Source organism: Vicia villosa, linkage group LG6 (genome assembly GCF_029867415.1).
Source record: "Vicia villosa cultivar HV-30 ecotype Madison, WI linkage group LG6, Vvil1.0, whole genome shotgun sequence".
Taxonomy (NCBI): Eukaryota; Viridiplantae; Streptophyta; class Magnoliopsida; order Fabales; family Fabaceae; genus Vicia; species Vicia villosa.
The window spans coordinates 101,549,399-101,569,517 of NC_081185.1; the positions used below are offsets into that span (position 1 = coordinate 101,549,399).

Sequence of the window (20,119 nt, forward strand, 5' to 3'; positions counted from 1 at the left end):
TTAAGTCATGTAGGAAGTCAGATACATAAAATATTAAATCTATAACTATTCTATAACTATATATAAAGGGGATATCTTCTTTTGGCTGACCTATTTTTGTTCCAGAATTACCCTCAATTAATTGTTTTTATATTTATTATTTTTTTATATTTTAAAAACTAAAAATACTATACACATGTTAACCTCCCACTAACTTTGTTGTGTTTCTTATCCTATCACTAACTTTTTATAACTTTGTATTCTCTAACTCTATTTTGTTCTTACACACTAATTTGCATCTCATACAAATTTAGTTTCTCTTTCTTTACCATTTTCACTAACTGTATACTTTCTTCATCTCTATCTCAAGTGTGTGCTCCATATAACATTCGGTTAGTTTATTATCAAATTTTTTATACTCTTAAATTTTAGCTATTCTCATTTTCTTTCTGCTATTAAAGAGAAGAGTTTTTGAAGTAACAATGATGGCTGTACCATTTCACTTCAATTTATATTGTTGGTCAGATAGTTGAATTTGAAATTAAGTTAACATGGTGATTAAAAAAAAATTCTTACATCGTTTCTGCAATTTTTAAAGTATATTTGTCATAGTTATTAAAAGAAGTGGATGCAATACTCTGCACGTACTGATTAATTATTATTGGCAATAGTATAGGCATATAACCTATTGATAATTTTTTATAATTATGTATAAAGTTATGTTTTATAAAATGATGGTGAATAATTTCTCTTGAACCTTTGTTTTGTCTTTGTCAATACATTGTATAAGTAGTCTGTATCAAAAACTCTCATTTACCCTTCATTTGAACTACTCTCATTTACCCTTCATTTGAACTTTCAACACTGTAACTGCATTTGACGTCTAATTAAACCACTTTCAATCTATAAAAAAAAATAAACTTTCCAGTTCTAATAAATATAGATAATTGATGTAAAAAAAATTATGTCTAACTATACACAACTATCAACACTGTAACTGCATTTTACACGATTATTTTTTAAATTATTTGGGTTATCCACTTTCTAACGTTTTTTCTTCTTCAAATATACATGTTGAGAGAGAACATTATCTATCATCAACTCTAATATACATGCCAACGGCAGAAAAGTTGCTTTTGTTTTTTTTATCAAGAATTGGGAGAAACTGTTATAAAATCATCCTGATGTTAGAGTTTGGGTGATGGTCGCTTTTTCTGCTGCCATATCACCTCTACAAATTCGATGAAATCAGCCACTACGCACAAACCGCCATGTTTATATAGCAGACACCACAACCATATTGCGAGAACCAACAGAAGCAACGACGCCCCAAAACAAAGAGAAGGAATTATAAAGCAACATAGAAATCAAAGAAATCAAAGGAATAATTTGAAGCTGGCCTAGTTATAGAATCGGTTCCCTCTGAAGTCGATGTAGTGTCATAGGGTTGTCTAGCAGAAGCTGCAGAACCATCGCCGATGTGAGAAGGACTCCATGATGAGCCATGAACATCATCGGCAGCAGGCGATTAAGTCTAAAATGAAAATAACGGAATATGTATTGTGTTCTTATTATACCAAGAAAGTGAACATGGACCCTTAAAAGACTTACGTGAAGTATGAGTTGTCAAAAATGAGAGGATTAGAAGTCCATGGGCCCTCAAATCCAGAATGCTCCTTGTGTACAGCTCCCTACCAATTACATTAAGCATAACCAAAAGAATCAAGAGCACAACACTGAGAAAGTACCATTATATATAACATTTACAAAAGTCTGCTGAAATTCACACAAAGGAGGAACAAAAATAGAATACACCATAAGCAATGCAGAAGTACTGTTACAACTAAGGGCAATGGAGAGAAGAACTACATCAAAACCTACAACACCTCAGCAAGAACCAAAAGAGAAATGGAGAAAAATGAAACTCAGCCTCACCCCCCCTAATAAGGACAAGTCTCAATGTGTATTTTTGACACTTAGAGTTTATATTACTAACCTTTGATACATCTTGTTTTTAGTTTAGTCCCACAATGAATTGATTTAATAATTCAAAACAATTTACTCCAGTCCTCCAAAGTAGCTAAAACAAATAAATAAAACTCTTTAGATATATATAGACTTACCGACACTGCATATTTAAATCATAATTCATTAAAAACAGATTGATAAAATAACAAAGATATACAAATTACATAGACATTATAATAAGCAACAAAACATCTGAGAAAATGAATCACATATAATTAAAATATTAACATGAGCAAGCAAGAAAAATGATTGATAATAATAATTACTTTTCAGATGACCGCAACTTTGTTTAACAGCTTAACGACAAATCTCCAACTCCTCAGAATGATTTATGTCGAATAGACTTCTAAAATTGGTCATGTGAATGGTGTGCTACAAGATTGAATGGATTAGGAACCAAAACCTCATTCAACTGCAGAAAACAATACATTACCACTGTTCCATTTCCTTTTTACAATTTTTAGGAACATTCGTGTTACTTCTTTTGCCTCCAACATTTCGTCACCGTTATTAAGCCTTTCAAACGGAACAACGCTCACCTTTCTCGCATTTCCTGCTAGTATCTGCATCAAAGAGAAACAGAAATATGCTGCTTCCAAATGTTGATTGAGATTGTTGGGTGTTACTTCCAAATGGACTTGTTTGAGTAGGAGTAAAGCCAAAATCTACAAAAGCAGGCTTTAGGCCAAAGACCGATGACCCTAAGAAAGAAGAGAGTTGGTTCTCAGATAGAATTAGAAAATCAAAAAAATATAATAACTATAAAAAGATACAAAAGTAATGCAAAAATGCTACTGAGTACCACTATATAATCATCAGTCATTAGAAAGAACTGTAAATTAGCATTGAATAGATAACACATATAGTTGAAAGTTGCTGAAATCCTCAGCTTCTTGACTGTATTAAAAAGTTGCTGACAATAACACTTAACACATCTTGTTCAAAACTGTCACGCGGTAGACTTGTTCCAGCAGCCGTATATTTCTGATTCCGCAACTGCAACTCAATGATAGCAAACAGCAGGGCACAAATTCATACAAACATCTCCCTGTAAAATGAACGCCATGTGCAGCTTTGTGTTGGCCTCTTTTAGGTCTTGGATCGGTGAGCCCAGCTTCGTGTCTTCCTTTTCATGCACAGTGCGGATGTGTACCAAACTGCCGGCGATCCTACAGAGCATCTGCAAAACAGTTTTACGCAGTGAATCTAACAGAAAATGACAGGCAATTAGTTAAAGAGAAAAGCAGTGTAATTCCGCTTTCGACAAAAATAGGCACAATAACACTTAACACATCTTGTTCGAAACTGTCACGCGGTAGACTTGTTCCAGCAGCCGTATATTTCTGATTCTGCAACTGCAACTCAATGATAGCAAACAGCAGGGCACAAATTCATACAAACATCTCCATGTAAAATGAACGCCATGTGCAGCTTTGTGTTGGCCTCTTTTAGGTCTTGGATCGGTGAGCCCAGCTTCGGGTCTTCCTTTTCATGCACAGTGCGGATGTGTACCAAACTGCCGGCGATCCTATAGAGCATCTGCAAAACAGTTTTACGCAGTGAATCTAACAGAAAATGACAGGCAATTAGTTAAAGAGAAAAGCAGTGTAATTCCGCTTTCGACGAAAATAGGCACAATAACACTTAACACATCTTGTTCGAAACTGTCACGCGGTAGACTTGTTCCAGCCCCCGTATATTTCTGATTCCGCAACTGCAACTCAATGATAGCAAACAACGGTGCGTAAATTCATACAAACATCTCCCTGTAAAATGAATGCAATGTGCAACTTTGCGTTGGCCATGCATAAATAAATTCGGTTTCTTCGCCTAGTGTAATCAATAGTGATTCACGACTCATCTTGAATCTACATGAAGAAAGAGACAAAATAGTGACCAAAATGTGGTAATAAAAACCTTAGGAAGAGAATAGAATGCGGATTTGATCTGTTTCACCTTACAGTTTCATTATTTTTAATTGTGTTAGTCAAATTATCCTTCTACTTTAGCAATTTTCATTGCTACCTAAAATAGGTGAACTCGGTAAATTAAAAAAACAGAAAGCTAGACAGTTAATCTATAATCTATAAATAAAATATAATTTCAATAATCTCAGTAGTAGCAACCATGTTTGAAAGAGTAGTACATACCCGTGTGCACGCATAAGAGGATCCTTAAAGGAAGCATCGGGATCATAGATTTCAAAATCACGAGCAGTGGCAGTTGATCCATATCTGAAACACCACATCAACGTCCACACAATATGAATGCAACAGTATAATATTGTGGAGATTGTAGAAAGTGTGAGAAAGAGCGCTTACAAACAGAGAATATGAGGAATGAGGCCTTTAGCAAAAATCAAAAAGGGAATTTGCTGCAAAAAGAAGAGTATGGAAAAGCTTTCTTACCAGATGTCCATGAATGTCCTTACCTTGCTTTTTAGAAGCAACATTTGCACAAGCTGAAATTATACTGATGAACGAAACAATATCGGGTACCATGACAGAGACTCTCATTTCCGGGAACAATGAACATACTGTCAGATTTCATCATTAGGGTTTATGTGAAGGAATCATAATTTTTAAGGGGAATGATTCAAATCATGGGCTTAATCTTTACTACAAATCACAAATAAACTTTGGTTCACAGTAAAGAGAATCTGATTCACATTTTTTCACTGCAGCAAAATACAGAACTAAAACCCTAAAATTCCATCATCATCATCCTCATGTATACAAATATTCCAAAAACAATTAGAAGAAAGCAAAAGAACGCATTTCATATACAGTAAATGGGATACAACACTAACATTCATGAAACCCTATTTTATCATCATCTTCCTCATTTTTTACATAAACCCTTCAGAAAATATTGAGAGAAGAAGAGAGATTAGAGAACTCAAAACATGAAAAACAAAGAAAGATCTCACCGACTTGCTGTGACTTTGAGCGTCACCAACATCATCATCAATTTCACGACCGTAACCCTTAGCAACAACCATCAACGGTTCAAAATCAACATCACGATATCATCAGCAAACGTGTTCATCGTCACCATCAACATCATATTCATCTACACAGAAATCAGAAGAACGATATTAGAGAAAGAGAGACAAAAGAAAGAGGAAGAGGAAGAGAGAGGCAGATGAAGAAAGAGGTAGAGGAAGAGAGAGAACGGTCTTTCAAAATAGAAGTAACCCTAGGCACATAAAGTAGAAGCAAAAGAAAAGAAAGATTGTCAAGGCATCCACGTGGCAGAATTTAGTAACAGAAGGACAATATGGTATTTTCCAGATCAGTAAACTTTCTTATATTGTAGATGGTTCATATTTATTGTTGTCTTTTTTTTTCTTCTTATGAGTACACATTTTCCTAGATTAAATTAATAGTGGATATTAAACTAAAAGGTTGAAAGGTTAAAAAGAGTCTAACTAAATAACAACTAAAATAAAATAACAATTAATATAAATTTTACTTTTAATTTAGTATTTAAATTATTTAATTAATTATAACTTAGGATCTATTAGTCATTTAATTCACTTATATTTTATTCTAAAGGCTTTTAAATTAACAAAGCTATGTTTTTTTTAATATTTCTTTTAGTAGTGAAGTGATATTGGGAAAAAGTGATTGTGAGCACGGTATGCTTTAGTGACACGATAATTGAAAAATGGCTAACACATTGATGTTGAAAAAAATAAAAGCAAAAGATGTGACAAAGGAGAAAAGTGGTGTGAAATGGTACACTTTAGTGACACTATTTCTATTTGTAGTGCTAGTACAATTTTAGTAGTGGTGTTAGGCAATGGGTGTAAGCAAGGAGTGCGGTAACAGACGAAAGAGTAAATAATTAAATGTAGATATGATTTGGAATGACTAAATGTGATGCTGAAGGGGTTGTTTGGGTGACGAATGAGTATACATGCTTTGTTGAGATCTGTTTTGCAAAAATTTGTATAAAATAAGGAAATGGATTCCCACTGCAGGCACATCTCAGCGAGCAATTTTTATATGGGGTGGCAAAACGGGCAGGGGCCTGCCGGGCCGCCCGCGCACCCGCCAAAAAATGGCGGGTTGGATTGGGATTTTAAGTTCGCCGCTCGTCAAAGCCCGCCCCGCCAAAATCCGCCGCCCGCCATACCCGCCCCGCCAAAGCCCGCTGCTCGCCAAAACCCGCTCCTCCTCCAAAACTCACTCTTTTTTTAGTTAATTCTAGTAATTACAATTCTTGATGGTTTATTTTATACATTTATTTATAAATACATGTAATATTTTTTTAGAGTAAATTTGTTAAAAAATTATTTTTATAAAAGATTGTTTTAATAAATAAGTGAAAAGTTTAATTAAAAGGTAAAAAAACATATTAATCTATTAAAAATATATAAATAAAAATAGACGGGTAAGCCCGCCGCCCGCCAACCCGCCATCTTGGTGGGACGGGCATGATTTTGATACCCATTTTACTTGGCGGGCATGCCCGCCATAAGGCGGGGCGGGCGGCGGGCGGGGCAGGCAGCCCGTTTTGCCACCCCTAATTTTTATTATCAATTAGTAACAATGTCTTTTGTTTAATTGTTAATCTTTAAATCTGGACTATCAAAATTCTATTCAAAGGTCCCCAACAAACTAAGTATGTGATTGCAGCATCCCTTGACTGCAGGGGATTCAAGTCCATAAAATAAGAGAATTTCTTTACCCACCTCGCTATGGGGTCACCCCCAACGAAATCAGCCATTTGCCCCTGCTTCCGAGATGCATCTCCGAAGTAATTTTTTTTTATTGTTTTTTTTTTACTTCGGAAATGCATCTCCGAAAATACAATTTTTTTTGTGTTTTCGGAGATGCATTTCTGAAATGCATGAAAATTCAAAAAAGGGAATATTTCGGAAGTTCATTTCCGGAAACATATCTGCATATACAATTTTCCCTCCTTCACTATTTCATCATTTTTTCTCCAAAACTACTTTTTCGTCTCAAAATCAAGTTTCAAACCGTTGATCATGTTAAAGGGGGCATAGAAAGCTACAATTTGAGGTAAACATCTCTCATTTCATCCCCTATTTCACTACATTGATTCAACAATTTTCTGCTGAAACCTGCGATGGTTCGAAAGTTCATTTCCGAAATATGTTACCTAACAAATTTCGGAAATGTACTTCCGAAATAAGCTCTGGCAGTAAAAAAACAGTTTTGGCCAATTTTGCTAATTTTTGTATATGTTAGGTATGGTGCATCCGGACAACATTGTGCACGACGACGTAGTAGCTAACGTTAGTAGCGATCCAGGTATCGACGTTAAATCGATGATCGATGCGGTTGAAGTTCGGCAACAATTTACAAATGATCGGAGCTTCGCTAGTCGCGAACAATTGATTGATTGGGTTCGTAACGAAGCTAGTAAACTTGGATTTGGAATTTTTATTTTAAGGTCCGACAATGGAAATAGTAGGCAGAAAGCTTTCGTTGTTTTGAATTGCGAACGGGGTGGGAGTTATGTACAATCAAACCGGGTGTTAAAACACGAAGACACTGGATCGAGAAAGTGCGGGTGTCCGTTTGAGTTGCGCGCGACTCGGAGGGTTGATGATTTGTGGCGTTTAACCGTCATTTGTGGAATTCATAATCATGCCTTGGATGCCAAGTTACACGGGCATCCAGTGGCGTGTCGTTTGTCCCGCGAAGAGAAGATTGTGATTTCGGATTTAGCGATAGTTAAAGTGGCGCCTCGCAACATACTTGCCGATTTGAAACGGAAAAAACCGGATAACGTTTCAAATATCAAGCAAGTTTACAATGAACAACACAATCTTAAAGTTTTGAAAATGGACTCTCAATCGGAAATGCAACAACTTTTGAAACTATTAGGCGATAACCAATACGTGTCAAGCTTTCGAACGTCCGAGGACAAAGTTACGGTGCGTGATATTTTTTGGACTCATCCCGAAAGTATCAAATTGTTCGACACATTTCTAACTGTTCTTGTCATGGATTCGACGTACAAGACAAACAAATATAGGCTTCCTCTTCTAGAGATAGTCGGTGTGACCTCGACGGACAAGACTTATTCGGTCGGGTTTGCTTTTTTGGAGTGTGAAAAAGAAGAAAACTTTACATGGGCATTGGGAATATGCAAGTCTTTGTTAGTTGATCAAAAGGTTATGCCAAACGTCATTGTTACCGACCGAGACAATGCTTTGATGAATGCGATCGATACCGTCTTCCCGACATCGACCGCGTTACTTTTCCGGTATCACATAACTTGCAACGTGAGAAGTAAGTTGAAACTCGCGGTTGGGATAAAAGATAGGCCGAATGAAAACGGTAAAGTTATCAAACCCGGTGTTGTTGTGGAGAGGATAATGGCGGCATGGAGGGAGGTTTTAGATGCACACTCCGAAGAGGTGTATAACGAGAAATTGGTACACTTTAGGTCTTTGTGCGTTTCCATTAAGACTTTTTGTCATTACGTCGAATCCACCATCTTGACAAAGTCAAGGAAAAAGTTGTGTGCGCTTGGACAAATCGAGTTAGACATCTTGGTTGCACCACGACTAACCGAGTTGAATCCGCACATGCGGTCTTGAAGAGGTGGTTGGGTGATAGCAAGGGAGATTTGTGTCGGGGATGGGACACCGTGAACTAAATTCTCCAAAATCAACACAATGAAATTCAAACATCGTTCGGTCGGAGCAAGAAGGTTATGGAATATCGATTTAAGGGCAAAATTCTATTCTCCCAATTGATTTACAACATATCCCGTTCGGGTTTGAATTTTATGTTTCATGAGGCGAAGCGGGCGGAGACCATGGGTCCGGATAGTTCTTTATGTGGGTGCACCATTAGAAAGACATACGGCCTTCCATGTGCTTGTATACTTTCAAAAAAAATGAAGTTGAATTCACCGATACGCATGGATGAGGTAATCGACCATTGGAAGAAGCTTCGTTTTGATGATTTTGACCCGCCAAAAGAAAATGACTCCAAAATCACCATTTCCGACGAGTTGGAAGTGATAATGGAGAAGTTTGTTAATGCGGATGACACAATGAAAATGCACATAAAAGAACAATTACGAAAAATTGCATTTCGGGAGACCACCGATTTGAAACCGCCATCTCAACCGGTTAAAACGAAAGGTGCACCGAAAAAGTCCAAAAATACACAAGAAGACACATCAACAAAAAGATCTCCTTCCTACTTTGAACATGTTGATGCATTGTTCCCAGATTCACCGACTCCAAAATCCAAGTGTAGTGGTAACAAAGGAGCCCGTATTTCGAAGCCACCTCGCACACCACCGATCTAAAAATCACTCGTTATATACATTGATGAGATGCCACTTTTTATGCACAAATATATCGATAACATAATTGATGTTGGAGGCGACGATAATTGTGGATATCGGGCCGTTGCGGGTTTGCTCGATAAAGGGGAAAAATTACACTTTAGTTCGACGGGAACTTCTTTCGAAGTTGACTTCGCATCGAGACATCTACGCCCGACTATATGAGAATCAAGAAAAGTTTGAGAAACTTCATGATTCACTTGTTCCATCACTTACCGATATCGCTCCCGTTTCGAAGTGGATGTCATTCCCCGAGATGGGTCATCTAATAGCAAGTGTATATGATCGGGTGTGTGTCGATTTGACGAGATTTGGACTAAGTGATACTTTTTTCTACTTCATAGTCGACCTCAATTGGACGCGTCGAGCCGCATCATATGCATCGGGTATCTAAGATCGCGGCACTTCGTGCAAGTGTTCTTGAAACCGGGATGTCCTATACCGGCTACTTCTTGTCAATGTTGACTCATCCTCGCCTACCCGTGTTTAACAATATGTAACTTTAATCTTATGTAATGTGATCGATGTAATCTTCATCCGATTAAATAAAGCGAATCGTGTTAGAACAAGATTTGTTCTTATCAATTATCTTAGTTTTGATGATAACAATAATATGAATTTTGCTTAAGATAATATGGTACTCTAATCCAATGCAATTTCCCTTTCAGGAAATATATAAAGAGTACGCATAATTCAGCGCTCAGAAGTTGTGTCTCAAATGGTTCAGCATGCAACATCAGAACATGGTCTGGCAAGACATCAGAAGATGGTCGAAGCAGAATCAGAACATGGGTCTATGGAAGCATCAGAAGAACATGAGATCAGAAGCACTGAAGATCAGAAGATGGTATCACGCAACAGAAGCACTTCAAGGTCAGAAGATCAGAAGATGCTATGCACCAAGCTGTTTGACTCTGATGATATTCAAACGTCATATTCACAAACATCAGATCAGAAGGAAGTACAGGTGGCAGACTACGCTGACTGACAAAAGGAACGTTAAAGCTACTAAAGGCAACGTCAGTAGACACAGCGTGAACAAGGCTCGAGGTAGTTGACAAAAGCGTATAACATTAAATGCAATGCTGTACGGAACACGCAAAGCATTAAATGCACTCAACGGTCATCTTCTCAACGCCTATAAATATGAAGTTCTGATGAGAAGCAAGGTTAACCAATTTCTACATATTCTGTGAATATCAAACTTGCTGAAACGCTATTCAATCAAAGCTCAGAATCTTCATCAACTCACTACATTGCTGTTGTAATATCTTAGTGAGATTAAGCTTAAACGATAAGAGAAATATCACAGTTTGTGATTATAGCTTTTAAGAAGCATTTGTAAACTCTTGAATAGATTACATTAAGTTGTAAGGAACTAGAGTGATCGTGTGATCAGTATACTCTAGGAAGTCTTAGCAGTTGGCTGAGCAGTTTGTAACTAGAGTGATCAGGTTGATCAGTAGACTCTAGAAAAGTCTTAGAAGTTGTCTAAGCAGTTGTTCCTGGAGTGATCAAGTTGTGATCAGGATACTCTAGAAGACTTAGTCGTGGACTAAGTGGAAAACCATTGTAATCCGTGCGATTAGTGGATTAAATCCTCAGGTTGGGGTAAATCATCTCTGCGGGGGTGGACTGGAGTAGCTTCGTTAACAGCGAACCAGGATAAAAATAATTGTGCAATTTATTTTTATCGTCCAAGATTTAAAGTCACACTTATTCAATCCCCCCCTTTCTAAGTGTTTTTCTATCCTTCAATTGGCATCAGAGCGCCGGTTCTAAGGTGCAAGCACTTAACCGTGTTTAGAAAAGATTCAGGAAGAGAAAAACGCTTCATTTAAAAGATGGCTGGTGAAACTCCGACAAATCCACCTGCATCTACATCTGGCTCTGCTGAGCAATACAACGGTAACAATGGTTATACAAGACCGCCGGTATTTGAGGGTGAAAACTTTGAATACTGGAAAGATAAACTGGAAAGTTACTTTCTTGGTCTAGATGGTGATCTATGGGATCTTCTGATGGATGGTTACAAACATCCAGTAAATGCCAGTGGCGTAAAGCTGACAAGGCAAGAAATGAATGATGATCAAAAGAAGCATTTCAGGAATCATCATAAATGCAGAACTGTTTTGCTGAATGCTATTTCTCATGTTGAGTATGAGAAAATATCAAACAGGGAAACAGCCTATGATATATATGAGTCCTTGAAAATGACTCATGAAGGAAATGCTCAAGTCAAGGAGACAAAAGCTCTTGCCTTAATCCAGAAGTATGAAGCCTTCAAGATGGAGGATGATGAAGACATTGAAAAGATGTTTTCGAGATTTCAAACTCTGACTGCTGGATTGAGAGTTCTTGACAAGGGATACACCAAGGCTGATCATGTGAAGAAGATCATCAGAAGCTTACCTAGAAGATGGGGTCCTATGGTGACTGCATTCAAGATTGCAAAGAATCTGAATGAAGTTTCTCTGGAAGAGCTGATCAGTGCCTTGAGAAGTCATGAAATTGAGCTGGACGCAAATGAGCCTCAAAAGAAAGGTAAGTCTATTGCATTAAAATCGAATATTAAAAAATGCACTAACGTTTTTCAGGCTAGAGAAGAAGATCCTGAAGAATCAGAATCTGAAGAAGAAGATGAACTGTCCTTAATCTCCAGAAGGCTGAATCAACTCTGGAAGAGCAAGCAAAGGAAGTTCAGAGGCTTCAGAAGTTCAAAGAAATTTGAACATGGAGAATCTTCTGATGACAGAAGATCTGACAAGAAGAAGGTCATGTGCTATGAATGCAATGAGCCAGGACACTTCAGAAATGAATGTCCAAATCTTCAGAAGGAAAATCCCAAAAAGAAGTTTCATAAGAAGAAAGGTCTTATGGCAACCTGGGATGAGTCAGAAGATGATTCAGAAGATGAGCAGGCCAACTGTGCGCTGATGGCGACAGAAGATGACGGATCAGAATCTACATCAGAATCAGATTCTGAAGAGGTATTTTCTGAACTTACTAGAGATGAGTTAGTTTCCGGATTAACTGAACTTCTGGAATCCAAGTCTCAGATTTGTATTAAATACAAAAAGCTGAAAAAGCTATTTGAATTTGAAACAAAGAGGCTTGAGTTGGAAAATTCTGAATTGAAAGATAAACTTTTAAAATTATCCAATGATGTTGGATCTCCTTCTAATTCAGAAAAATCCACTCCTAGCCTAAACCATATTCTGAAAGAATATGATTTAAGTTTCAGGAAGTTCTTATCTAGAAGTCTAGGCAGAAGTCAGCTAGCTTCTATGATATATGCTGTGTCTGGAAACAAAAGAGTTGGCATTGGTTATGAGGGTGAAACCCCATACAAACTTGAACCTGTTGATGAAATGAAACTCACATACAAGCCATTGTATGATCAGTTCAAGTATGGCCACTCTCATGATATTAGGCACACTTCACATGCTCAAAGTTTTCACTTAACACACACCAAAAAGCATGTGACACAACCTAGGAAATATCATGAAACTCACATTAAAAATTATCATGCTGTTCCTCCTATTGCTAATAATGTTAAACCCAAGTTCAATCAGAACTTGAGAAAATCTAACAAGAAAGGACCCAAGAAAATGTGGGTACCTAAGGATAAGATTATTCCTATTGCAGATATCCTTGGCTGCAAGAAGGTCAAAGCACAACATGTCATGGTACCTGGACTCTGGATGCTCGCGACACATGACAGGAAGAAGGTCTATGTTCCAAGACCTGGTGCTTAAGTCTGGAGGAGAAGTCAAGTTTGGAGGAGATCAGAAGGGCAAGATAATTGGCTCTGGATCTATAAAGTCTGGTAACTCTCCTTCCATTTCTAATGTACTTCTTGTAGAAGGATTAACTCATAACCTCTTATCTATCAGTCAATTAAGTGACAATGGTTATGATATAATCTTTAATCAAAAGTCTTGCAAGGCTGTAAATCAGAAGGATGGCTCAATCCTATTTACAGGCAAGAGGAAGAATAACATTTATAAGACAGATCTGCAAGATCTTATGAGTCAGAAGGTGACTTGTCTTATGTCTGTTTCTGAAGAGCAGTGGGTTTGGCACAGAAGATTAGGTCATGCTAGTTTGAGAAAGATTTCTCAGATTAACAAACTGAATCTTGTCAGAGGACTCCCTAATCTGAAATTCAAATCAGATGCTCTTTGTGAAGCATGTCAGAAGGGCAAGTTCTCCAAACCTGCATTCAAGTCTAAGAATGTTGTTTCTACCTCAAGGCCATTAGAACTCTTGCACATTGATCTGTTTGGCCCAGTCAAAACAGCATCTGTCAGAGGAAAGAAATATGGATTAGTCATCGTAGATGATTATAGCCGCTGGACATGGGTAAAATTCTTGAAACACAAGGATGAGACTCATTCAGTGTTCTTTGATTTCTGCATTCAGATTCAATCTGAAAAGGAGTGTAAAATCATAAAGGTCAGAAGTGATCATGGTGGTGAATTTGAGAACAGATCCTTTGAAGAGTTCTTCAAAGAAAATGGTATTGCCCATGATTTCTCTTGTCCTAGAACTCCACAGCAAAATGGGGTTGTAGAACGAAAGAATAGGACTCTGCAAGAAATGGCCAGAACCATGATCAATGAAACCAATATGGCTAAGCATTTCTGGGCAGAAGCAATAAACACTGCATGCTATATTCAGAATAGAATCTCTATCAGACCTATTCTAAATAAGACTCCCTATGAATTGTGGAAGAATAGAAAGCCCAACATTTCATATTTCCATCCTTTTGGATGTGTATGCTTTATTCTGAACACTAAAGATCATCTTGGTAAGTTTGATTCCAAAGCTCAAAAATGTTTCCTTCTTGGATATTCTGAACGCTCAAAAGGCTACAGAGTATACAATACTGAAACATTGATTGTAGAAGAATCAATCAATATCAGGTTTGATGATAAGCTTGGTTCTGAAAAACCAAAGCAGTTTGACAATTTTGCAGGTTATGATATTGACATATCAGAAGTTGTTGAGCCAAGAAGCAATGCATCAGAAGCAGAGCTTCTCAGAAGCAAGGAATCTGAAGATCAAGTATCAGCTTCTCTGGAGGATCTAAGTATTTCTGAAGAACCATCTGTCAGAAGATCATCCAGACTCATCTCTGGTCATTCAGAAGATGTCATTCTTGGAAAGATGGATGATCCAATCAGAACAAGAGCATTCCTTAGGAACAATGCAGACTGTCAATTAGGTCTTGTATCTTTGATCGAGCCAACTTCTGTTGATCATGCTCTAGAAGATCCAGACTGGATAATTGCTATGCAAGAAGAACTGAATCAGTTTACAAGGAATGATGTTTGGGATCTTGTTCCTAGACCAGATGGATTCAATATAATTGGTACAAAATGGGTCTTCAGAAACAAGCTCAGTGAGAAAGGTGAAGTGGTAAGGAACAAAGCCAGACTGGTGGCTCAGGGTTATAGTCAGCAAGAAGGGATTGACTATACAGAAACCTTTGCACCAGTGGCCAGGTTAGAGTCTATTCGTCTATTAATTTCTTTTGCCACTCAACATAACATCACTCTCTATCAGATGGATGTTAAGAGTGCCTTCTTAAATGGTTATATAGATGAAGAAGTTTATGTCCATCAACCTCCTGGTTTTGAAGACTCTATGTCTCCGAATCATGTGTTTAAACTAAAGAAATCATTATATGGTTTGAAGCAAGCTCCCAGAGCTTGGTATGAACGCTTAAGTTCTTTCCTTCTAGATAATGGTTTCACTAGAGGAAAAGTGGACACTACTCTCTTTTGTAAAACCTTTGAAAAGGATATTTTAATCTGTCAAATATATGTAGATGATATTATTTTTGGAACATCTAATGCTACACTTGGAAAGGAGTTTGCTAAGTCTATGCAGGCTGAGTTTGAAATGAGCATGATGGGAGAACTCAAGTATTTCCTTGGAATACAAATAAATCAAACATCAGAAGGAACATATGTTCACCAAACCAAGTATGTGAAGGAACTTCTGAAGAAGTTTAATCTTCTGGACTGCAAAGAAGCCAAAACTCCTATGCATCCAACATGCATCCTAGGTAAGGATGAGGTAAGTAAGAAGGTAGATCAGAAGTTATACAGAGGTATGATTGGATCTCTTCTATATCTGACTGCTTCTAGACCTGACATTCTGTTCAGTGTTTGTTTGTGTGCTAGATTCCAATCAGATCCTAGAGAATCTCATTTAACTGCTGTTAAGAGAATTCTAAGGTATCTGAAAGGTACTACTAATGTTGGCTTAGTTTACAGAAAATCTAAAGAATACAACTTAGTAGGATTCTGCGATGCTGACTATGCTGGAGACAGAATTGAAAGAAAAAGTACTTCAGGAAGTTGCCAATTTCTTGGAAGTCATTTGATCTCTTGGTATAGCAAGAAGCAAGCAACTATTGCTCTATCAACAACAGAAGCAGAATATGTCGCTGCTGCTGGCTGTAGTACACAGATGCTCTGGATGAAGAGTCAGTTGGAAGATTATCAGATATTTGAGAGTAACATTCCTATATTCTGTGATAATACTTCTGCTATATGTTTATCTAAGAATCCTATTCTTCATTCAAAAGCTAAACATATTGAGATTAAACATCATTTCATAAGGGACTATGTTCAGAAGGGTGTTATATCTTTAAACTTTGTTGATACAGACCATCAATGGGCTGATATCTTTACAAAACCCCTGGCTGAAGATAGGTTTAAGTTCATTCTGAAGAACATCAGTATGGACTTATGCCCAGAATGAGAAGATGAGAAGTTCTCATGTATGAGTATCTTCTGAAATGAAAATTTTTTTTTATCAGAAGTTCTGATTGAAATCGTTTAGAAATTATGATTCGGTTATTACTAACGTTTCATTGTCTAAGTTGATTCAGAACCTCTTTTAAAGCAAAACAGCTGTTACGTTTTATCTCGGGATGGTAAACCTGTCGTTACTATTCATGGATAAACGCGCGTGCAGTTGAAGGGACGCCGACCATAGGTAACTGTGCTAGTCACCTCATTTGTCTTTATTATCTCTCCTCACGTCACGTAACATTAAATGCTAGTCATCATTCGTTTCATTTTATTTCTTTTTAAATACTCTTCAAAATGGTTTTTGGTTTCCTATCTCTTTGTTTTCCTCTTAAAGTTTTTTTTCTTCTCTCTCTCTCTCTCTCTCGTTTTTCATTTCTTCTCTCAAAACCTAGCGTTCACTCTAAGCCTGTTGTAGCTCCATGACTCAAAGGCGACAGATCTCTGTGCATCTCGGGATGGCTCTTCTAATACCTCTCAAGTCAGATCCTTCTTTGATGTTGTTATCAACTTTCATCCAAAGACAAAAGACTTTCTTGAGTTATGGGAAGATATACTCAACTTCTATGTTGAGTTTCTTGACCGAATGTTGTATTTTTTTTGTAGTAATTTCCTCTTTGGAAATTCTTTTTTTGTATTTGCTAGGAATGTTTCTCTTCTTGTTAAACTTAGGAACCCTTTTGTAATATCTTTTGATTATCAATGAAAAGTTTCTTTGTGTTTTACATTCCAGTAAATGTTTTCTTTTGTCGTTTTATACATCTGAATCTTTTTAAATATTCTTTTTGATGTTATGACAAAAAGGGGGAGAAGATAAATGATAAATGATTTGATTAAATCTATCAGTTGCTGGGTAAAGAGGCTCCCACACATTCTCTAACAAGAACTGCAAGTTCTATATGGTTTAAGTGTTTTGCAGGTACAGAGAAGTGAAGTGAATCTTCAGAAGCAAAATATAAGCTCTTGGAAACTGAAGCAAGCTGAGTGCTGTCAAGCTTCAGGGATCAGAAGCACTGATAATAGAATTTGAATATCATTGTCTATCTTGTTCTGACAAAATTCTATTTGCTCTGATACATATAATGTTATGGCTCTGATACATTATTTCAGCCTATATGGCTCTGATACATATAATGTGTTCAAACATACATTTTATGTTCTAACTCGTTCATGCTGACTTTTGTCGTTTAGTTTTTGTTCTGTAACATTTCAGGATGTAGAGATGCTCTGATGATGCTCTGGTACATTCAACAATGTTCTGATACAAATCTAGCATGAAGTGATGATTGGTAGACATTCAAAGTTCTGAAGCTATCCGAGGGAAGCAGAAATCAGAAGATGTGAATGTTCTAAAAGATCCAGAAAACTCAAGTTCTGAAGCTGTCCTGAATGGAAGCAGAAATCAGAAGCTGTGAATGTTCTGAAGATCAAAGAAATTCAAGTTCTGAAGGTGTCCTGAATGGAAGCAGAAGTCAGAAGCTGTGAATGTTCTGAAGATCAAAGAAATTCAAGTTCTAAAGCTGTCCACGATGGAAGCAGGAATCAGAAGCTGTGAGTGTTCTAAGGATCTAAAGAAATTCAAGTTCTGAAGCTGTCCAATGGAAGCAGAAGTCAGAAGCTATGAATTCTCTAAAGGCAGAAGCTTATATGATCGTCTCTACCGAAATAATCAGGGAAGTCTTTTATCAAAGTTCTTCGAGTATTTATTTCAGGGGGAGATTATTTATCTCAGGGGGAGATTGTTAATCTCAGGGGGAGACATATTCATATGCTTATGCTATAGCTGTGTAATTTGTCTTTTGCCGTCTACTCTTTCTGATCGCAAATTCATATCATTTATATATGTTTTTGTCATCATCAAAAAGGGGGAGATTGTTAGAACAAGATTTGTTCTTATCAATTATCTTAGTTTTGATGATAACAATAATATGAATTTTGCTTAAGATAATATGGTACTCTAATCCAATGCAATTTCCCTTTCAGGAAATATATAAAGAGTACGCATAATTCAGCGCTCAGAAGTTGTGTCTCAAATGGTTCAGCATGCAACATCAGAACATGGTCTGGCAAGACATCAGAAGATGGTCGAAGCAGAATCAGAACATGGGTCTATGGAAGCATCAGAAGAACATGAGATCAGAAGCACTGAAGATCAGAAGATGGTATCACGCAACAGAAGCACTTCAAGGTCAGAAGATCAGAAGATGCTATGCACCAAGCTGTTTGACTCTGATGATATTCAAACGTCATATTCACAAACATCAGATCAGAAGGAAGTACAGGTGGCAGACTACGCTGACTGACAAAAGGAACGTTAAAGCTACTAAAGGCAACGTCAGTAGACACAGCGTGAACAAGGCTCGAGGTAGTTGACAAAAGCGTATAACATTAAATGCAATGCTGTACGGAACACGCAAAGCATTAAATGCACTCAACGGTCATCTTCTCAACGCCTATAAATATGAAGTTCTGATGAGAAGCAAGGTTAACCAATTTCTACATATTCTGTGAATATCAAACTTGCTGAAACGCTATTCAATCAAAGCTCAGAATCTTCATCAACTCACTACATTGCTGTTGTAATATCTTAGTGAGATTAAGCTTAAACGATAAGAGAAATATCACAGTTTGTGATTATAGCTTTTAAGAAGCATTTGTAAACTCTTGAATAGATTACATTAAGTTGTAAGGAACTAGAGTGATCGTGTGATCAGTATACTCTAGGAAGTCTTAGCAGTTGGCTGAGCAGTTTGTAACTAGAGTGATCAGGTTGATCAGTAGACTCTAGAAAAGTCTTAGAAGTTGTCTAAGCAGTTGTTCCTGGAGTGATCAAGTTGTGATCAGGATACTCTAGAAGACTTAGTCGTGGACTAAGTGGAAAACCATTGTAATCCGTGCGATTAGTGGATTAAATCCTCAGGTTGGGGTAAATCATCTCTGCGGGGGTGGACTGGAGTAGCTTCGTTAACAGCGAACCAGGATAAAAATAATTGTGCAATTTATTTTTATCGTCCAAGATTTAAAGTCACACTTATTCAATCCCCCCCTTTCTAAGTGTTTTTCTATCCTTCAAATCGTTGTTGTTTGTTATTTTTCTTCTGTCCAGACCTTATTTCGGAAGTACATTTCTGAATTCTTCTAAGGGGGGTGAATTCGGAGATGAACTTCCGAATACACCAATTTTTTGGAAAACAACTTTATTTCGGAAATACATTTCCGAAATCAGTGTTTTTCATTAAAAAAAACACGTTTTCGAAAATACATTTTCGAAAACACCTTTTTTTCAATAAAAGCACATTTTCGGAAATGTATTTCTGAAACAGGGGTATTTTGGTAAATTCACCAGAGGTGACCAAGAAAGTTAGGAGGTGGGTAAAGAAATTTCCTAAAATAAAGGGGGTGGGACGGACATTATGAATGACACATATTTAAAATTTTGATCATATCATAAAAAAAATAAGAAGGGTGGAGCGGACCTGCAAATAATATACATTTTTAACTTAAAAACTAGTAACAAACCTGTGTATATGCACGGGTTCTGTTCGGTTACACGAATTTGGATACATTATTTCTTTTAAATAAAAATGTTTTAAAAAAAGAACAGTTTTAGATCAATAAAAATAGTTTGGTATACACCATTTCTCCACCTCAATATTTTGGATACTCCATTTCTCGTATATAAAAATATTTAGATCAATAACAGTTTTTTTTCATGTACAGACTTAATTTTTGTTTAGGTATCATTTACAAAAATATTTGGATCAATAGTAAATTTCGTATATAAAAATATTTAGATCAATATTAAATTTTTTCCCGTATACCATTTTTGAATAAAAAATATTTGGGTCATAAATACCCTTTTCGTAAATAATAGATTTTTTTCCGTATACAATTATTTTGTTTAGGTATCATTTATAAAAATATTTGGATCAATATTAAAT

The 20,119-nt window shown here is 36.8% G+C and overlaps 1 long non-coding RNA gene across 1 annotated transcript; it reads right to left on the reverse strand.

The window, feature by feature from the left end:
* Positions 1-1,064: 1,064 nt before the first annotated feature.
* LOC131611969 (uncharacterized) lies at positions 1,065-2,735 on the reverse strand. The gene is made up of 4 exons (XR_009287251.1): positions 2,274-2,735; positions 1,976-2,059; positions 1,591-1,670; positions 1,065-1,513 (listed from the first exon to the last, which is right to left on the reverse strand). It is a non-coding gene; the product is annotated as an uncharacterized LOC131611969 (long non-coding RNA).
* Positions 2,736-20,119: the final 17,384 nt, after the last annotated feature.